General features: G+C 40.9%; 1 protein-coding gene across 1 annotated transcript in view; it reads left to right on the forward strand.

The window, feature by feature from the left end:
• The first annotated feature begins 7,063 nt into the window (after positions 1-7,063).
• The window catches only part of sgk3.L (serum/glucocorticoid regulated kinase family member 3 L homeolog), a 49,131-nt gene continuing 36,642 nt past the window's right edge, over positions 7,064-19,552 (forward strand). The window contains exons 1-2 of the mRNA XM_018268053.2: positions 7,064-7,422; positions 17,392-17,460. The gene's annotated coding sequence lies outside the window, so the exon portion shown is untranslated. The remainder of the gene's footprint in view (positions 7,423-17,391; positions 17,461-19,552) is intronic.

Consider the following 19,552-nt stretch of genomic DNA (forward strand, 5'->3'; position numbering starts at 1 on the left):
ACTTCGGGCGACTTCGGAAAACGAATCGCCGCCTGTGATTAGCGCAGGCGATTTTTCATTTTAGCCAGGCGCAGAGCGAGGGGAGGCATTCGGGGAGAAAAGTCGCGGCGATTAGTCGCCAGGCGACTAAATCTCCCCAAATCGCCCAGTGTGTCCCAGCCCTAAGATGAGCTAAAATTGACAAATAGACGGAGTGGAAGCCTAGCAGGTGGTCCTAGCGGTGGTATTGCCTAATGGTGCATCAATGAGGTCATTCAAATGCCTCCTGTGTCGATATCCAGGCCTTACATTTTCTTTGCTTGTTGCAATATGATTACTAAGTGGGCCTCTGAGGGCGTGCCTACACTTGGGGACCTGGTGCTATGACCACTAGGAGTTTCTTTTTTCTGTTTTTTCAAAAAACCCAGGCTGTCTGGGTCAAAACTGGGCAGGTGGCAACCCTAGTTGAAACAGGACTACTTTAACAAGCCAATGTGGTCCTTACACCAGCGGGATTTTTAAACACGCCCAAAAGTCAGTTAGAGCCCATACAGACTCGGTCTGAAGGACTGAATCTCATGTAGCTAAGCTAAACTCAAGTTATAGTTCAGTCAGCAATCACCGGCATCCAATTTCAGTTATTGCCAGTGCCTGTGTCTCGTGGTCTACTTTCCACTTAAATTATAGGTATCCCGTGTATAACACAGCACTGCTACAAGGAGATTTTTATTTAAAAAAAGCCTTTATTGTAACATTTGGCTTCTGATCAGAAGCCAAATGTTACAATAAATGCTTTTTATTTAAAATCTCCTTGTAGCAGTGCTGAGTCTAAAAGGGCAGAGAGGAAAGAAGGCATAAAGCCAATAGACTTGCATATGTGCTATCTGACACTGTACATGCTTAAATAATCATTGGCCCAAATGTTGTACACATATTGTACATACATACATTTCATAACATACAATGAAAAATGACAGAGGCTAGAAAAAATGTGGTAAAACAAGTGTTGCAAAACTATGGCCCAAGCCAACCATATAAGAATTGTAGCAGGAATCAGAGCTGAATGGGTCAGCTGAACCAGAGCTGGTGGGGCCCTTGGCAAAAGGGACCATTATTACATGTAAAGCTCTCTATCTGTTTCTGAACTACAACTTACAAAAGTGATGATTCACAGGATTTGTAGTTTTAAAAATAGTAGTTTTGAGTGGCAGATGAGATTCAATGACATGAAAGTCAAGCATCTGGAATGTAGAAATATCCAAGCCACTTATACCCTTAATGGGACTGCATTAGGCAAATCCAAAGAACCTTGCAGTCCTGGTAGATGATAAACTTGGTTGTAGCAAGCAATGCCAGTCAGCAGCATCTGCCAGTCCTTGTTCTTCTTCTGCCATGCAAATCGCTTTTTGTTATGACCAAATAACTAAATTTTTGCCTTCAGTTCAAAGCACTTTGTTCTAAAATAATTGTGGTTTGTCTAAATGAGCTCTGTGGCATGAGTGCAGAAAGGGCTTCTTTCTCATCATCCTGCCATACAGATGTTCTTTGTGCAAATTGCACTGAATTGTGGAACGATGTACAGATACACCATCTGCAGCAAGATGTTCGTGCAGGTCTTTGGAGGTGATCTTTGGGTTGTCTGTAACATTCTCACAATCCTCCGCATATGCAGCTATTTTTCATGGCCTGTCAGACCTGGGTTTTACAGCAACTGTGCCTGTGGCCTTCCATTTCCTAATTACATTCCTTACAGTTGAAACTGACAGTTTAAACCTCTGAGATAGCTTTTTGTAGCCTTCCCCTAATCCATGATATTGAACAATCTTTATTTTCAGATCTTTTGAGAGTTGCTTTGAGGATCCCATGCTGTCACTCTTCAGAGGAGAGTCAAACTGAAGCACAACTTGCAATTGGCCACCTTGAGTAGCTTTTCTCATGATTGGACACACCTGCCTATGAAGTTCAAGGCTTAATGAGCTAATCCAACCAATTTGGTGTTGGCAGTAATCAGTATTGAGCAGTTACATACATACAAATTAGCAAAATTACAAGGGTACCCAAATTTTTGCACAGCCAGTTTTTCACATTTGATTTGATTCCATACAACTGAATACTGCTTCACTAAAAAATCTTTGTTCAGAAAACACCCCAGTACTCAGATGTTCCTGGGAAATGAAGGACATACCACTGTTATCTTTTTTGTTGAAAGTGGAGTAAATTATGCATTATATCTACTATTGGGATATCGGCACTCACGAAAAATCTGTAACTGACTGCCTGGGTGTGATCCTATGAAAGCAGAATATATGTCGTCCTCAAGAAAGAGCACTCGCAGGTCTTACGAATAATCAAAAAATATTTTATTTAGGCACAACAACTCCTCTTCTTTAGGGCTACAATCTCCCGAACTGCCGTTCCCCCTGCCCTCTGCCGGCTAAAACGAAAATCGACCGGGGGAAGGCACATGTGGTGCTTCGTTTTCCAAAGTTGCCTCACGAGGAAACTTCGGGCAAATTCGGGGAGATTGTCGACCCAGAGAGGAGGAGATTCATCGCTAGGGCAACTAATCTCCCCGGATCTACTTGTGGGGCCAGACCCTTAATGGTGTTCGAACAGAACTTATCTGCTATTTAACCTGTACCATTTAGCCCTATTTCAATTACCTTCACTGCTACACACCAGTCCAACAAAAACTGTTTAGCAGTAATAAAATGCAAAAGGACACTGTGGGGCATATTTATAAAATGGCAAAAAGACAAAAATATATTTTTGAGTGGGAAATAATAAGGTGATGCATCTTTTTACCCTTGTCAGCTTTTAATTAACATGCCCTTTTCCCCATTGTTTTTCACTATTGTTTAATGATTTAGAGCAGGGTTCCCCAAACTTTCTTTTACCCAAGAGCCACATTCCAATGTAAAAATAGTTGGGGAGCAACACAAGCAGGAGAAGTGTTCATGTGGGTGCCAAAAAAAGAACAGGATTGGCTATTTGGTAGCCCCTATCTGGACTGACAGCTACCGGAGACTCTGTTTGGGAGTACACCTGGTTTTTATACAACCAAAACTTGCCTCCAAGCCTGTAATTTATAAATAATCACCTGCTTTGAGGCCACTGTGAGCAACAGCCAAAGAATTGGTGAGCAATAGGTTGCTCACAAGCTACTAGTTGCATACAACTGATGTAGAGTTAGTAGGTCTAAATGTTCTATGGCCCTCTGCTTATCCGTCTTAACCAAAATTACCCTTTTATATAACAAAAAACAAAACTGAAAGACTGAAACATTAATTTTTGTGGAAAAAAAGAGGAACCAGAGGCTACAGCTTTATTAAACAATAGTTAACAATTCAGTCCCCTCAATAAATGCAGCTCCATTAAACCCCAACATTTATCCATCAAAGGTACCAATCCCATGCCCTGCCCTCCCTGGTCTCTCTCTTATCTGTGCACCCACGGGGGTCCACAATACAAGTTTCAGCTCAAGTCTGACCGTACAATCACAGCCTGCTTGCCTGGACATAGTCCCACCCTTTTGCATTTTCTCTTACAGATACAATACAGAATTTTTTTCATGATCCCAATGCCTTCCTGTAGGTTGGCATTAAACCTATAGTTTCGGCAATATTCGGAGTGCCGCGTTACGTGATCGCGGTTGGCTCGAAATTCAAATATTTCAAGGTGCAAATGTCCATTTTCATTGCCCAACCGAAAGGTCTATTAATATATTTCCTGGGTGTACTTTATTGTCTCTTTCGTGTTCCTGATCCTTGCCTGTTCCTGACCTTGCATTCTGCTGCCTGTACCTACCTCTGCCTGTACTTGACTAGTCTTAGGATTCCGATTTTGTACCACATTGTTTGATTTGACCCTGTCCTGTGAACTCTCTCCCTGGTCCTCTCACATTAAAGTGATGCTGACACTAAAAAACTACTTTTTAAAATATGAATGTACATTAAAAGTTATCTATAGGTCATGTTGATCGTTTCGAGAGGTTTGTTTTTGTAAGTTATTGTTAGTTGAAGTTTCCTACACCTGACTGTTTTGCCAACATGACTGTCCCATCTCAGCTGAAGTTTCTTTTTGTATAAACTGTTGTATTATTCAAAAGAATAACAAGAAACAAAACAGACAAATATTACAGAAGCGATACATCAAATAGCCATGCAGAATGTATGCATTATGGTATTGTAAATATGTATATAATATACTGTAAAAGCTCTCATTGAATATGTTGCATTAGCCGCAGATCCACGGATTGTTTTGCGCGTCCAAAATGCATGGCATCCTGTCTTCCTCCTAAGATAACTCAAAACAAAGTAGAGTTAGAAAGAATGAAGAAGGGGATAGAGTGGGAATAGGGGAAAGGGGGAAAGGAGGGCAGCTGAAGTTTCTAATGCTAACGGACTCGTGCTACACAAATATGGCAGCCCCCTCATACAGGAACATGAGGATCAGACAGGTAATGTAAAGCATTGTGCAAATACTTTATGGCAAAGTTATAAGTTGCTTTCAAAGGCAATATTATGATAGATGTAAAAAAGAGTTGAATTTATGGTGTCGGTATCTCTGTAAGTCCTGGCGGCATCTGAGTAGCGGAGGGTTCCTCCCAAAGCCAAAGGAGGCTGCTATAGGCAGAAGAGGGAGCCGTGACTGGGTCCTTGGAGTTAGTTCTGAGTTTGGGATACCTTAATGAAGCACACATTCAGGAGCAGCGACGAGGCACAGCAGCAGGCAGCAGCCGTCCCTGCTGCCCCACTAGACCACCAGGTATTCTTACAATGGGTATCACTCTACTTGCAAAGTTAAAAGTGCACAGTATTTCTTGAAGCTCCTTTAGCTTAATTTTTTCCTTGTCAAATGCAGTGTTAACCAAGGTGTTGGCCTACCTTCTCAACTTGCAATCTGCATAACCAGCCTTGGAATCAATTTCTATATTCAAGGCTAATCTTGTACAATGCTCCACTTGTTTCTCCTTAGCTATGGCTACCCTAAAATCACTAACAATGTCTCTAGGTCATCCAGCAAATTTGTGCAGACTGACAACCCTTTTCAGCCCACCACCAAAAAAATCATCTAAGTGCTACGTCATAATGGCTTTGTCAACTTGCGGTACTTTGCCTGTCAATCCATTATTTTTGTTGTCCTTGTGCTTCATCCTTCTGTTGCAAACTGCACCAACAATTAGATAAACATACTGGGGACCCATTAACGTTATCCTGTCTATACTATCTGGGGACATGCTCCTGTCCCTACTGGCCACACTGTGAAACCTAATTTCTCTGTACCTGTTACAGTGATGCCTGCTACTGTAATTATGGGTCCTGTCCAGCTTAGGTGACCCTGCTGGGCTACGTTCTTGTGTCTCCTGTAGTGACCATGTGAGGGGGACCGTTAATATGGCCTGGTCCTATAAAGCCTTATATGATTCCTGCTGTAGTGGACTTGGAAACTGTGGCCCCCTGTTGACTGGCTTTCCCCAGAACCCTCCCTAGCTCCTGTCTCTATAACTCCTACTATATTCTCTGTCTCTATAACTCCTACTATATACTCTGTGTGACCTGTAAGGATGCTGTGGTGAGTGCTGCCTGCATGCAGTGGGGGAACATGACCAGTAGCGGGAGCTTGCACCGAGTATTGCTACGGAACGTGGGCTGTGTGATGAGGTTGAAAGGGGCCTATAATTAAGTTGAGGTCCTATGGCTGTACATCCCATGATGGCTCCATGTACTAAGTGGGCCCCACTGCCTGGTTGCTTGGCTGTGAGATGTCCAATAGGAGAGGGAGCATCCATAGGACACTGGGCTGCTCCACCTGTGCTTGCCCCTGCACCTCCTCCCTTACTCCTGCTGTTTAAGGCCACCATCTTAGATCCAGCAAGAATTTGCTTGATCTCACAAGGCAAACAGGATGTCTGTATTGATTCTGGGAGACTGAGCACACTCACTGGCGCCCTGTAGGTCAGTAGGGCTACCCCTCACAGGTTGTAAGCAGTGTCAGACTGGCCCACAGGGATACCAGGAAAGCTCCCCTTCATCCTATCAGCCTCCCACCATCGAACCCCCTTCTTCGTCGCGCACGCATGCACCAGGGGGATGCTGCTGCCTGAGGCGAGTTTCTCAACTTGCCTCATTGGCATGAACGCCCCTCGACCTAGGCAACCCGGCCAGCAAACTCCGCCCCCGCGCATACGTTCATGCATGCGCGACGAACCCCATCGAACCCCCTTCTTCGTCGCGCACGCATGCACGTATGCACGTATGCGCGGGGGCGGAGTTTGCTGGCCGGGTTGCCTAGGGCCAGGGGCGTTCAGCCAATGAGGCAAGTTGAGAAACTCGCCTCAGGCAGCAGCATCCCCCTGGTTGCCAGGGGCGGCAAAAATGCCACTCCTGGTAACCAAGAATCGAATTTCCATTTTTTCAACCTGAGACCCAAGAACAACAGGTCTCATATCTAGTACAAGTTAGAATTACTTATACTATGATATACCATGATCTGGATGAATGAAAATCTTCATAGTCAACAGTTATTATAGGCCTCCATTCAACTCACTGCTGCCTTTTTCCTTGATTCATAAATTTACAACTGGTCTGCAATTAGGGTTGCCACCTTTTCTGGAAAAAAATACCGCCCTTCCTATATATTTATCTTTTTTCCCTATTAATAACATTGGGATCAGCCATCATTTTTACCGGCCAGTCCGGTAAAATACTGGCCAGGTGGGAACCCTATCTGCAATCCTAACACAAAGCTACAGACATTTGTGACAAAACAAGTAGTGGCAACAGATACGGGCCTGCATTCCTCTGTTGAACTCAAATGAGCATGCTGGGAGTTGTAGTTCAGTCTGAGCTAAAGAACAAAGAGAATGGGATTATGTCACAGAAGTCGAACAACATAAGAAAACATGACTGAAAAAAACACTAGATAGGGACAGCCAAGTCCAGGAAATAACGGGTTAAACCTAAAGAACTAGAGGCAAGGCCTGAGAAGCAGAGACCATATGATTGGCCCTGGATTGCATAGGGCGGTGTCAGTCAGCAAAGTCAGGGAGCACAGAGACTGGGCGGGGCCTCTGACTGAGAGGGGGTGGAGAAAAATATCCGTAGGCAATTTCCCGGCAATCGTGTTTATTTACAAAAAAAGTGTCAGGATCCAGGACATGTTTGAGGGAAACTAAAGGCTGGCAGCTCGGGGAGGAGGGAGGGTTCAGCCTAAACACTGTTTGCCTGTAAAACTAAAACTTCCCGTTCAGCTTGCAGGCAAAGTACTGAGCCGGTGTAACTGCTAAGAGAGTCCGCTGGGGGCGCTGTGCTGACACGTCAGATCACCCACTCGCACTACTTGTAAACACAGCGCTCTGTGTGCGGCCACAATCCAGGAAACAGAACACTTCAAACTTCACAAAGTGCCAGACTGTCGCATAGTCCCGGGGTCCTGCTGTCGGTAAGTTCCTGGATTTATACACAATCAGTTAGTCTCGGGCTGCTTCACTGGATTTCCTTAAATACGGGAGAATGTATGTGATTAACAGGAGATGTAGCGCCTAACATTCATCTGGATGGGCTTATTAGTTATAACTTATTGTGCACAGGGTTCCTTATTATTTATGTACAAATGTGTATTCATTAAAGGAGTGGTTCACCTTTGGCATGTTATAGAGTAACCAATTCTAAGCAACTTTTCAATTGGTCTTCATTATTTATTTGTTATAGTTTGGGGATTGTTTGCCTTCTTCCGACTCTTTCCAACTTTCAAATGGGGGTCACTGACCCCATCGGAAAAAAACAAACGATCTGTAAGGCTACACATGTATTGTTATTGTTACTTTTAATTGCTCATCTTTCTATTCAGGTCCTCCCCTATTCATATATTCTAGTCTCTTATTCATATCAGTGCGTGGTTGCTAGGGTGAGTTGAGCCGTAGCAACCAGATTGCTGAAATTGCAAGGTGGAGAGCTGCTGACTAAACAGCTAGATAAGTCAAAAAACACAAATAATAATAAATGAAAACCATTTGCAAATTGTCTCAGAATATCACCCTGTACAATATTAACTCAAAGGTGAGCAGCCCCTTTAATATACATGGGGGTTGCCATACTGCTTTACTGAAGAGACAAGAAACATTGCTCCCTCATCCCTAGTAAAGGTTGTATCTCTTGTTCTACTCAAAGTGATGCTTTGTGTTGGAAATCATTAATGGCTAATTTAAAGGAGAACGAAGGGCTTCATGCACTTGGGGTGCCAAATGTTAGGCGCCCGAAGTGATCGAAAACCCCTGGCCGGTTCTCCTATCAACAAAAATCTGCACCGGCCTGGGGTTACACCAGTGAGCACCACGGAGTGATCCTCTTCCAGCTTCTTCTGTCTTCAAATTTCCTGGGGCAAACGCATGCACAGTTAAATGAAAAGGCGACTTTTTAGTTAAAGTTTAGCTTTTCTGTCTACTGTGCATGCGCAGCCACGCAAAGAAGGAGGAAGACTGAAGAGGATTGATCCGTGGTGCTCACTGGTATAACCCCCGGGCCGGTGCAGTTTTCTGCTGATAGGAGCACCGGCCCAGGGTTTAAGGTTAGTAAATACAATCACTTGGTTGTGCCTAACATTTGGCACCCCCAAGTGCACCAAGCCTTTCCTTCTCCTTTAAGAATCTATTATGATATTAATAATAGACGCCGGTTATTGGGTAATTGAGCTCTAATGCAAGGGGAAATTTCTAATGGGGCATATAGTAGTGATGTGTGGGTGGCCCGATACCCGGGGGACCCCCTGGTCAGTCTGGTTCGGGCCGACCTTGCACCTCAATTTGCAGGTGACGGCTTTTTACAGTGCCAACTTCTGGGTTCCGGTTTTATAGCCACGCGCCTGCTCTCCCCGTCCCTTTTGTGACATCATCGGCGGGTCGATAAAAGGAACCTGGAAGTCTGGCGCAGGTGGAGGGGGTCTGGGGCAGGTAAAACATCACTGGTATATAAGCCATGAGCATAAGGCTGGTGTATGGGGGATACAATACTCGGGCATCAAGAGCCGTGCTCAAAGTGCAGTGCAATTTCCTTGCGGGGGGCAGTCACATAGTACATAGGGGAGCCTGACACTCTTAGAAACATGTTTGAGTAGTTTGGGTGCAGGTATTGTGTGTCTGATGTTGCCACCTATCAATCGCCCCTATGCAGTGTATAGGACCCCAATTAACATTGGACATCCAAGTAAGGCTTTTCCCTCAAACTTGTGCAGCTTTGGTCCATGCAGTCGGGAGACATTCACTTTTAAACTCCACTGGGGCAGGGAATGATCTGAATGATGTATAATCTCTGTAAACTGCAGATTATGTTGGTGCTGTATAAATAAAGAATAACAATAATAACCTCTCCTTGAGCACACTGCACCTTGAATGCAATGCCAAACACCCATGAGAACATATCTTAAGGGGCAAGTTACAACATATCTCACTTCTACACAGCCATGAAAGTCCACATTTAGTATTTTCTAACAAAATAAACATAATATTCTTGTAATGCCCTTTTGATGTAAAAAATTGATACTAATGGTGTGTGCAGTAGTATGAAGAAAAGGAAAAAAAAGGAATAAAACTGCAGCCCTTGCATACCTGTAATAGCCAGTGGAGGCTTAAAGGGGTTCACCATTTAAGTATGGCCTCTAAGTAACTTTTCAATTGGTCTTCATTATTTATCCATTGTAGTTCTTTTAATTATTTGCCTCTTTCTTCTGACTCTTGCCAACTTTCAAATGGGGGGGGGGTTAATTGACCCATCTTCAAAAAACAAATGCACTGTAAGCAGTGGCGTAACTACTGGGGGAGCAGGAGGTGCGATTGGGGCAGGGCCTGCACCCCCTCAGGGCCCCCCGGCAGCTCGCGCATCACTGACTTCTTCAGTAATTCCGGGCGTACGGAGGGGGGCGGGGGGCCCGGCTGCACGTCCTGCGCCAGGGCCAGCCCCCCTCTAGTTACATTACTGTCTGTAAAGCTACACATCTATTGTTATTGCTACTTGTTATGACTCCTCTTTATATTCAGGCCCTCCCCTAATTATATTCCAATCTCTTATTCAAATCAGTGCATGGTTGCTAGGGTAATTTGGACTCTTGCAACCACATTGCTGAAATTGCAAAATGGAGAGCTGCTGAATAAAAAGCGAAATAACTCAAAAAACCACAAATAATAAAAAATGAAAACCATTTGTAAATTGTCTCAGAATATCACTCTCTACATCATGTTAAAGATAATTTAAAGGTGAATAACCACTTTAAGAGCAAACATTTCCTACTTGTATTCCAGGCTGTTGGCTACAAGCTTTCTTGCATACTCCATATCCGTCTTATTATGTTATGCAACCAATAAAAGAAGTCAGACTGGGGCATGGCATGACATCATTTAGGCCTTTATTATTCTTTATTTATATACAGTAGCATAAAAGGGACAGTTCAGTGAATTGGGCTTGTGCTGAACATACTTTTATTTTAAAAAAATATTCAAAAGAATTCCAGAAGTTCAATCTTTTCTGTTCTACAAATGATATAAATCTTATAAATCCAAACACTGTAAAACAGCGCTTCTCAAGGAAGCTCAGGAAAAAACAGCAAGAAAAATGGAAAAAAAATCCAAATATAGTGTAGTAGGTTTTTCAACTCTTCACCACCTCTCTGTGTGAACACACGGGTTTTTGGAAAGACTGATAAGCGCCAATCTGCTTAATTTTATGTGAGTGTCATTTTTAAACATTTAGAAATTTTAAAAGTAGGGATGCACCGAATCCAGGATTCGGTTAGGGATTCGACCAGGATTCGGCCTTTTTCAACAGGATTCGTATTCAGGCGAATCCTTATGCCTGGCCGAACTGAATCCGAATCCTAATTTGCACATGCAAATATGGGACGAGGACGCAAATTACGTGACTTTTTAATCACAAAATAAGGAAGTTAAACATGTTTTCCCCTTCCCATCCCTCATTTACATATGCAAATTAGGATTCAGTATTCAGCCGAATATTTCGTGAAGGGTTTGGCGAATCCAAAATAGTGGATTCGGTGCATCCCTATTTAAAAGATAATTTACACTATATGAAGTGCATTTCTCCTAGCGAATCCGGAGTGGAATCTGGACAGCAATAATTAGTGAACTATCAGACAGGCACATGATCAAATAAAACGTTTGTAAGTGCCCATCTTTTCTTGGTGGTGGATCACAAAAAGTGAAGAAAAAGTGAATGAAGGAGTGGGTTTTCACGTGAGAGTGAATAGTAGAGACTGAACATACGTTTACCTATTGTTTTAATGTAAAATATTTATAGTTTTTTAATTATTATTTCTTGTACTAAACAGGGCAAAATCTGGAACAGAACATGAATTTACATTCTACTTCCTGTTCTTTTACACAAGATTAAAACAGGAGTCCAATGAGAAACCTCATAGTATTAATAATAAAAAAAGGGGAGGGGGGCAGAGATTATGCCTGATTCCCTGGCCCAGTGGACCCTACAATCTAAGCTCCCTATTCCATTAATACAGACACAGTGGCCAGTTTTATCTGGAGCTAATTAACCTTCCTACATGTGTATATTTCTGGAATGTGAGAGGAAACCAGAAGTGGTGTAACTATAGAGGAAGCTGACCCTGCGGTGCTGAGGGAGGGATGATCGCTTCCTCTATTGTAGTAGAAATACCCCCATCGCTATCCACTCTCCTGAGAGTGCAGAGGGCAGCACAAGCTGACAGGGAGAGGGGTACATGAGCAACAGGAGGCTTGCGAGCGGGCAGAAGGACGAGCAGGAATGGGCCTTTGAGTACAAGCCGGGCCCTCCGCATATTTTTGTGGCTGGGCTCAATGGGCGGTAGCTACACCGCTGAAAACAGAGTACCCCGAGAAAACACACATACATACAGAGAGAAACAAGAGGCTGTGACATGCCACATGTTTGTTTGTAACACACTGGCAGCAAGATCAAAGGCAGTCGGAATGGGAAAGGGTTAATAACAGGAACTACTCTTTGTTTTTTTAAGGCCTGTATCCTTAAACCATTGCAACCATGGGTATTTCCCTATGCTAAGCACAATTCTTCAGGAACATTTGAAGGAATTAGAGATGCTGCAGGGGGTGTACACGGGTATATTGTGAGGTCCCCAGCCCTGAACTGGGATACAAAATAGGCCCTGGCATTTCAAGTACACAGAGGCCCAAACAGCCCTCCACCAGCCCACTAAATATACTATGGCAACCTACAGCAGCCCCTCTGCTATTTACCAGAACCCACAGATTGTATTTATGCCACTGATAGTAGCAGACTTGGCCACCCACTGGCTAATTATTTTATAAAATCCAGTAATGATGCACAGTTAAAAAAAACTGTTGACCTACTCCGACCCTAACATGCTCTGTTTTAACCAGAACCCAACCAGCCTGCTGCATGGCTACAGTTTATATAGCCACCACCTTACTTGTCAAAAGGAGGAGGCAGGTTGGGAAATGTGACGCCATGGTGTATATTTATCAAGAGTGAGGTTAGAGATCGCAACAGTCCTCTAGAATGAAATTCCACCACTCTCCATTCATTTCTATGGGATTTTAAAAGGCGGATTTATCAAAGGACGAACTTTCACTTTCACCCATTGATAAATACTCTTTTAAAAATCCCATAGAAATAAATAGAGAGTGGCGGAAATTTCACTATAGAGTGGTGATCTCTAACTTCACTCTTAGATAAATACACCCCTATAAATGCTAGTGCTGGGGGAGATGGGAGTCAGTGTAATGCTCATACAACCCTTGGCCTTTCAATAGTGTAAAGGGAACAGCTTTCACTTAGTCATGACAGAAGAGAAGCCTGTAATGTAGTGAATAAATTACCCCCTCTTGTAAAATATAAGGATATTATAAGTTACCGAGGAGTTCCATTAGCAAATAAAAGCACAAGGCCGAAGGTGACTTCTAATATCCTCATATTTTGCAACAGGGGGTACTTTATTTATTATAATACACAAGTTTCAGTGAGTCATATGACATCACTAAGCTCCGATTAGAACCGATGACATCACTAAGCACCATTTATAAGGATATAATTTACAGGATATTCATGGCTCTTGTGTATTATAGGGCTATAATCACACAGAGAGGGCATTTTATTCTAAGTGCGTTTTTGTGATATGTACTAGCTGGAGCCACGTCGTCTCGTCTCACTATGTATTCGTATACTGCTGAGATGACAATAAAGTTTACTTTGACTTTGACTTGACTTAATTTTCTAACTGCATACTGTATGGCAATAATCAAAACACCCAATAGTGCCCAATAGCCTAATTTAGCAATGGACTCATTCCCTTTTCCCCAAAGCCTAGATAAATATTAGCTGACGTGCAGTGATTCTAGTATAACTTTACTATATACAACTTTATTCCCAAGTCATAAGCTTGTATTATTTTCAACTAGGCTGAAAATAATTTCTCCTGAGACATGGGTTTAAAATGTCATACATCTCTGCAGATCACTATCTATTTTCTTCAATGGGAAATGCCACAAATAGGCCACATTTCATGATTTTCAAGCCAACAATTTATTGCTTCAAGGGAGCCTTTGTTTTGCTTTTTTTTTGGTGCATTGGTTCTGGAGGTACTGACTGCCATACTAGGTTGCAATTCACCAAAAAAAAAACTGCAGGGCTTGTTGCCCCCCCCCCCCCCGCTTGCAAAGTTAGTTACCCTTCAAGTGCTCTAAATCTTAGTATGTGCCATTACCCTAAAGGGGCAGTTCACCTTTTACGAACATATTATTTCATTTGCTTTCTATTTTCAAAAGCTTCACCTCTGGGTTAACTTTTCGTGTGACATAGAGAGTGATATTCTAAAATAATTGGTAATGGGTTTTAATTTTTTTTATTATGTGGGGATTTTAAGTTATTTTTATTCAGCAGCTCTCCAGTTTGCAATTTCAGCAATCTGATTGCTAGGGTCCAAATTACCCTAGCAACCATGTATTGATTTGAATAAGAGACTGGAATATGAACAGGAGATAAATATACAGATAAGTAATAAAAGGTAGCAATAATAATACATTTGTAGCCTTACAGAGCATTTGTTTTTACATAGGTCAGTGATCCCCCATTTGAAAGCTGGAAAGAGTCAGAAGCAAAAGGCAAATAATTAAAAACCTATATATATATATATATATATATATATATATATATATATATATATATATATATATATATATATATATATATATATAAAAATAATAAAGACAAATTGAAAAGTTGTTTAGAAATGGCTGACGTATAACATACTAAAAGTTAAAGTAAAGATGAATCACCCCTTTAACGGCCTCTCCTATTTATATTCCAGTCTCTTATGAGGGGATCATATAATAATAATCTCATTAATGCTTTATTTACCAAAAGGTAACAAGGTCACCCATTGCGATTAGAAGAAAAGAGGTTCCACCTAAATATTCAGAAGTTTTTTTTTTACATTGAGAGCTGTGAAGATGTGGAATTCTTTCCCTGAATCAGTTGTATAGGCTGATACATTAGATAGCTTTAAAAAGAGGTTGGATGGTTTTTAAGCAAGTGAGGTAATACAGGGTTATGGAAGATAGCTCATAGTAGCTCATAGTTGATCCAGGGACTGGTCCGATTTTTTTTTTGGAGTCAGGAATGACTTGGAGAGGCTACAGATGGTTTTTTTTAACTTGATGAACATGTGGGTTTTTTTAACTTGATGAACGTGTGTCCTTTTTCAACCTAACTTACTATGTTACTGTGTATTCAAATCAGTGCATAGTTGCTAGGGTAATTTTGACCCTAGCAACCAGATTGCTGAAATTGCAAACTGGAAACTGCTGAATAAAAAACTAAAATAACAAAATGATGATAAAACAAATTAAACCAATTGCAAATTGTCTCAGAATATCACTCTACATCATACTAATAGTTAATTCAAAGGTGAAGTTAAAGGAACAGTAATGTCAAAAAATAAAAGTGTTTTAAAGTAATGAAAATATAATGCAGTGTTGCCCTGTACTGGTAAAACTGATGTGTTTGCTTAAGAAACACTACTATTGTTTAAATAAATAAGCTGCTGTGTAGCAATGGGGGCAGCCATTCCAAGGAGAAAAAGCTCAAGTTAAACAGCAGATAGCAGATAAGCTCTGTCTGTCTAATAGTGTTATCTGTTATACATTAGTTAACCTGTGCCATATAGCCGTTTTTTAATTTCCGCCATTGCTCCACAGCAGCTTGTTTATATGAACTATAGTAGTGTTTCTGAAGCAAAAAGATCAGTTTTACCAGTGCAGGGCAACAGTACATGATATTTTCATTACTTTTAAACACTTACATTTTTTGGTGTTACTATTCCTTTAAGTTATAAGTTATACAATTAATTTCCTCATACAGTGCACTGTATGGCAGGGCCTGAAGCTGCTGTTGCTGAGAAATGCATCAACTAATTAACAGCCACTAACCCTGTTGCATTACTCTTCCTTTTATCATGAGACTAAATGCCCCAACAAAGTAAAAGTAAACTGTTCCCTCTAATATATATAAAAAAAAATGTCAAGAATGAAAGTTCTGTGCATGACATGAGCTATACTCCTACACTGTTATGTACTAGAGGCTTGGATGTATGGGCGTCTAAACAACTGGCCAGCATTGTACTGCATCATCTGATCAGTTGATGAGACATATCAAGGAGGGAGTTTGATATTTTTTTTTTAGTCCAACAGTTATTTCCAGCACTACATTCTGTGTATCAAACAATAACCCGGATGCTATCCATACGTGCTTCCATATACAAAATACTTGAAAAACACCAGGGTTGAAAAGGTATTAAAAATAGTTAATTTTATTTAATGCATTTCTTAAAGGAATAGTTCAGTGTGAAAATAAAAACTGTAAATAAATAGGATGTGCAAAATAAAAAGTGTTTCTAATATAGTTAGTTAGGCAAAAATGTAATATATAAAGGCTGGAGTGAACAGATGTCTAATAAAACAGCCAGAATCCAACTTTCTGCTTTTCAGCTCTATAACTCTGAGTTAGTCAGCGACTTGAAGGGGGGCCACATGGTACATTTCTGTTCAGTGAGTTTGCAATTGATCCTCAGCATTCAGCTCAGATTCAAAAGCAACAGATATGACCCATGTGGCCCCCCCTCAAGTCTCTGATTGGTTACTGCTTGGTAGCCAGGGTAACCAGTCAGTGTAAACCAAGAGAGCTGAAAAGCATGAAGTAGTGTTCTGACTGACATGTTATACATCAAATCACTCCAGCCTTTATACATTACATTTTTGGCTAACTAACTATATTAGAATTTTTTTTTATTTTGCACAGCTGATCTATTTAACCAGTTTTTATTTTTACACTGAACAATTCCTTTAAAATAGATCAGGGCAACCTTTTGGTCTCCGTCTAAGACCTTGACAGAAATTAAAGTCCAGCACAAAGGTTTTAGTGGCAGCACTTACCGGACATCCACAGCCTTCAGCGTGCTACACGTCCACCGCTATCCCATGCTGTCCACCAGCTACTGATGAAGTGGCTGGGGGCCACGAAACGCATCAAACGAGCAGCTACGTTTTTTGGTATGCTGCTGTAATTTTGGATATTTTTATGTGCTTCAAATACATTTTCACTTTTTTACCATTTTAAACCGGCTTCCTTGGTACTCCGCTAATTGTATCTACAATTAAATTAACTATATATATATATATATATAGATATAGATATATATATATATATATATATATATATATATATATATATATATAGATATATATATATATATATATAGATATATATAGATTTATATATATATATATATATATATATATACACTGTCTTTAAGCAGCCACACAAATGATCACATAGATCCGCACTCTAAGGATCCTTGATAAAGGCCCTATGGACACATGAATATATGCAAAATAAAGATTATATTATTTATATATATATTTCAATTGCAGAAAGCACTCACTGCATCATATTTTTATAAAAGAAATATAGTCTTTATTCCTCAAACCATCTAGGATCATGTAGTAAAGTAGGGGGATGCCATGTTTCACTTGTTTTTTTTCACCCTGTGCAATTGCAATCCTCTTTTTTTCTTTTTTTATACAATGTATATTCTCAATATTGTTAATATGTTGCAAAGTTCTACCAAAATGGGACCAAAGTAGTAGTAACACTTTTCCAATTATACTTGATTGTATATATTTATTACTAGTCAAAGGAAAATTATACCCCCAAACTGTGCCGGTCTCTATAAAAATGTATTGCATATAACAGCCCATGTGTAAAACCCTGCTTCATCTAAGTAAACCATTTTCATTAAAAATATATATATATTTTTAGTAGTATATGCCATTAAATTTTTTTTATTAACAATTTTTTACATTGTTTTTTTGAATAGAAAAGAAAGAACTGGAAAAGGAAGAAAGTGAGAGGAGAAGGAGGAGTACTGGCACCACTTTTAATTGAGGTAAGTCATTTGCTATAATTTAAGGGTCCGTTGCAGAGAGGTATAAGTCTCATACCAATGGGGGACAAGAGATATATAGAGGAGGGTGTCTCTTTTCATGATCTGGTATTATGAATTGTGCATGGATTGGGCAAATGTTTGTTCACATAGCTGTATAGTCTCTAGTTCAGATTTTATATCTTTTTGTGTAGAGAGAGTACATTTTTTGATGCCACGACATTTTAAGAGTCACTGGGATCATGCAAGTCACAGTTCACACAAACCAGGGGTGCTTTAAAGAACAGTTGTGTAAAAATAAAAACTGGCTAAATAGATAGGCTGTGCAAAATAAAAAAACTTTTCAATATAGTTAGTTAGCCAAAAATGTAATCTGTAAAGGCTGGAGTGACTGGATGTTTAACATAATAGCCAGAACACTACTTCCTGCTTTTCAGCTCTTATTTTTTGCAGCTTTTATTTTTATACTAAACAATTCCTTTAAAGCCTCAGTGCCGTGATGTGGCCAACTCAATGCCAACTCACACTATCTTAGGTTTTTCAAATCAGAGCGGGTCGAGGTGGGTGCCGATTCACAAAAGTGCTCTCTGCATTAGAAAAACCGAAATTCAAATCGGACTTTTGGCTCTTTCAGTTACCAGGTGCAGCTTTCTGCGCCCCTGAGGTAAGTTTCTTAACTCGCCTCATGGCAGCAGCTCTCCTGACAGATTCAGACTGGGGTATACGAGGCCCACCAGCCACCCCCGCACCTTAACTCACTTTTGCCGCAATCGGGGGAGGGAGAGTAGCGGTTGAGTGACAAATAAATATACATAATAAACAAATAAACATAGTACATGTTAGGTCACATACAAGTCATAAAAAGAAGGCAAATAATTCAAAAACTATAAAATAAAAAATGAATACCCTAGGCCATTCTATTACATACTAAAAGTTAACTGGAAGATGAACCACCCCTTTAAAGCTACGGATATCCTTTCTGAAGTTTTGTACCCTATAGCTGAGGCATGTCTAAAGTTAGGCCCTGGGGCCAAATGCGGCTCGTTTTCAAATATACACCGGCCCTCAGCCTCCATCATGCAATTAATAATATTGCGGCCCTCCAGCACAGTGCAATCAGGAATCGCCTAGGCGTAACAGTAATATTTGGGCACATTAGTGAAATGATCTGCCACTTGGTCTATACTGCTGCCTGTGTGCTGAAGGTGTTAGTAATAGACACGTACTGGCACATAGTGACGTGCCACTCTTGCATACTCCTTTAGGGCTGACGGTGTCAATAGATGTACTGACGTGCCAGTACAGTAAACTAAAGAAGTATGCAAGAGCAGAGCTTCATTATGTGCCAGTACGTGTCTATTGCTAACACCTTCAGCACGCAGGCAGCAGTATAGACCAAGTGGCAGATCATTGGTTCAAAGAATGTCAGGCTGAATGGTCGGCCCCCACACATTTTCACCTCACCAAATCTGGCCCTCGTTGCAAAAAGTTTGGACACCCCTGCTATAGCTGCTGCTGGTTTTTGGCAACATTGCAGCTAAAGGCAAAGTTTTAATCCTGGATGTAATGAAAATGATACATTTTTGTTACATAATTATATTTGGAAATGTGGTTCTTTAGCCAAGTCCTACCATCTTGGTAGGACTTTGAAAAATGTGGATATCCCCTTTAGGGCAGTGACACACAATGCGATTCGGCGATATTCGTCGCCTAATGACAAATTTCCTCTTCTTCAGCCGACTAATCTCCCCAAACTGCCTTCCCACCAGATAGAATGCAATTGCCGGCGGGATGGCACTCAGATTGCTTTCCTCGTGAGGCGACTGCGGAAAATGGCGGGGAGGCAGTTCAGGGAGATGTCGCCCCGAAGAAGAGGAGATTTGTCCCCGGGCAACTAATTTCCCGAATCTGCCCTTAAGAATTGTTTTTTTAGCTGTTTCAGTCAGGAACACACCAGCGCTGTCCTTATAATGAATGTGTTATCGAAACAATATAAACATGTTATTGCTGTGATATGATTTATAGGCTACACTTCCCATAAGCTGTTTTTTTTATAGGCAGAAGTACATGTAGTTTTCTTTTCTTTCCAGGACTG

This window comes from Xenopus laevis, chromosome 6L (genome assembly GCF_017654675.1).
Source record: "Xenopus laevis strain J_2021 chromosome 6L, Xenopus_laevis_v10.1, whole genome shotgun sequence".
Lineage (NCBI taxonomy): Eukaryota > Metazoa > Chordata > Amphibia > Anura > Pipidae > Xenopus > Xenopus laevis.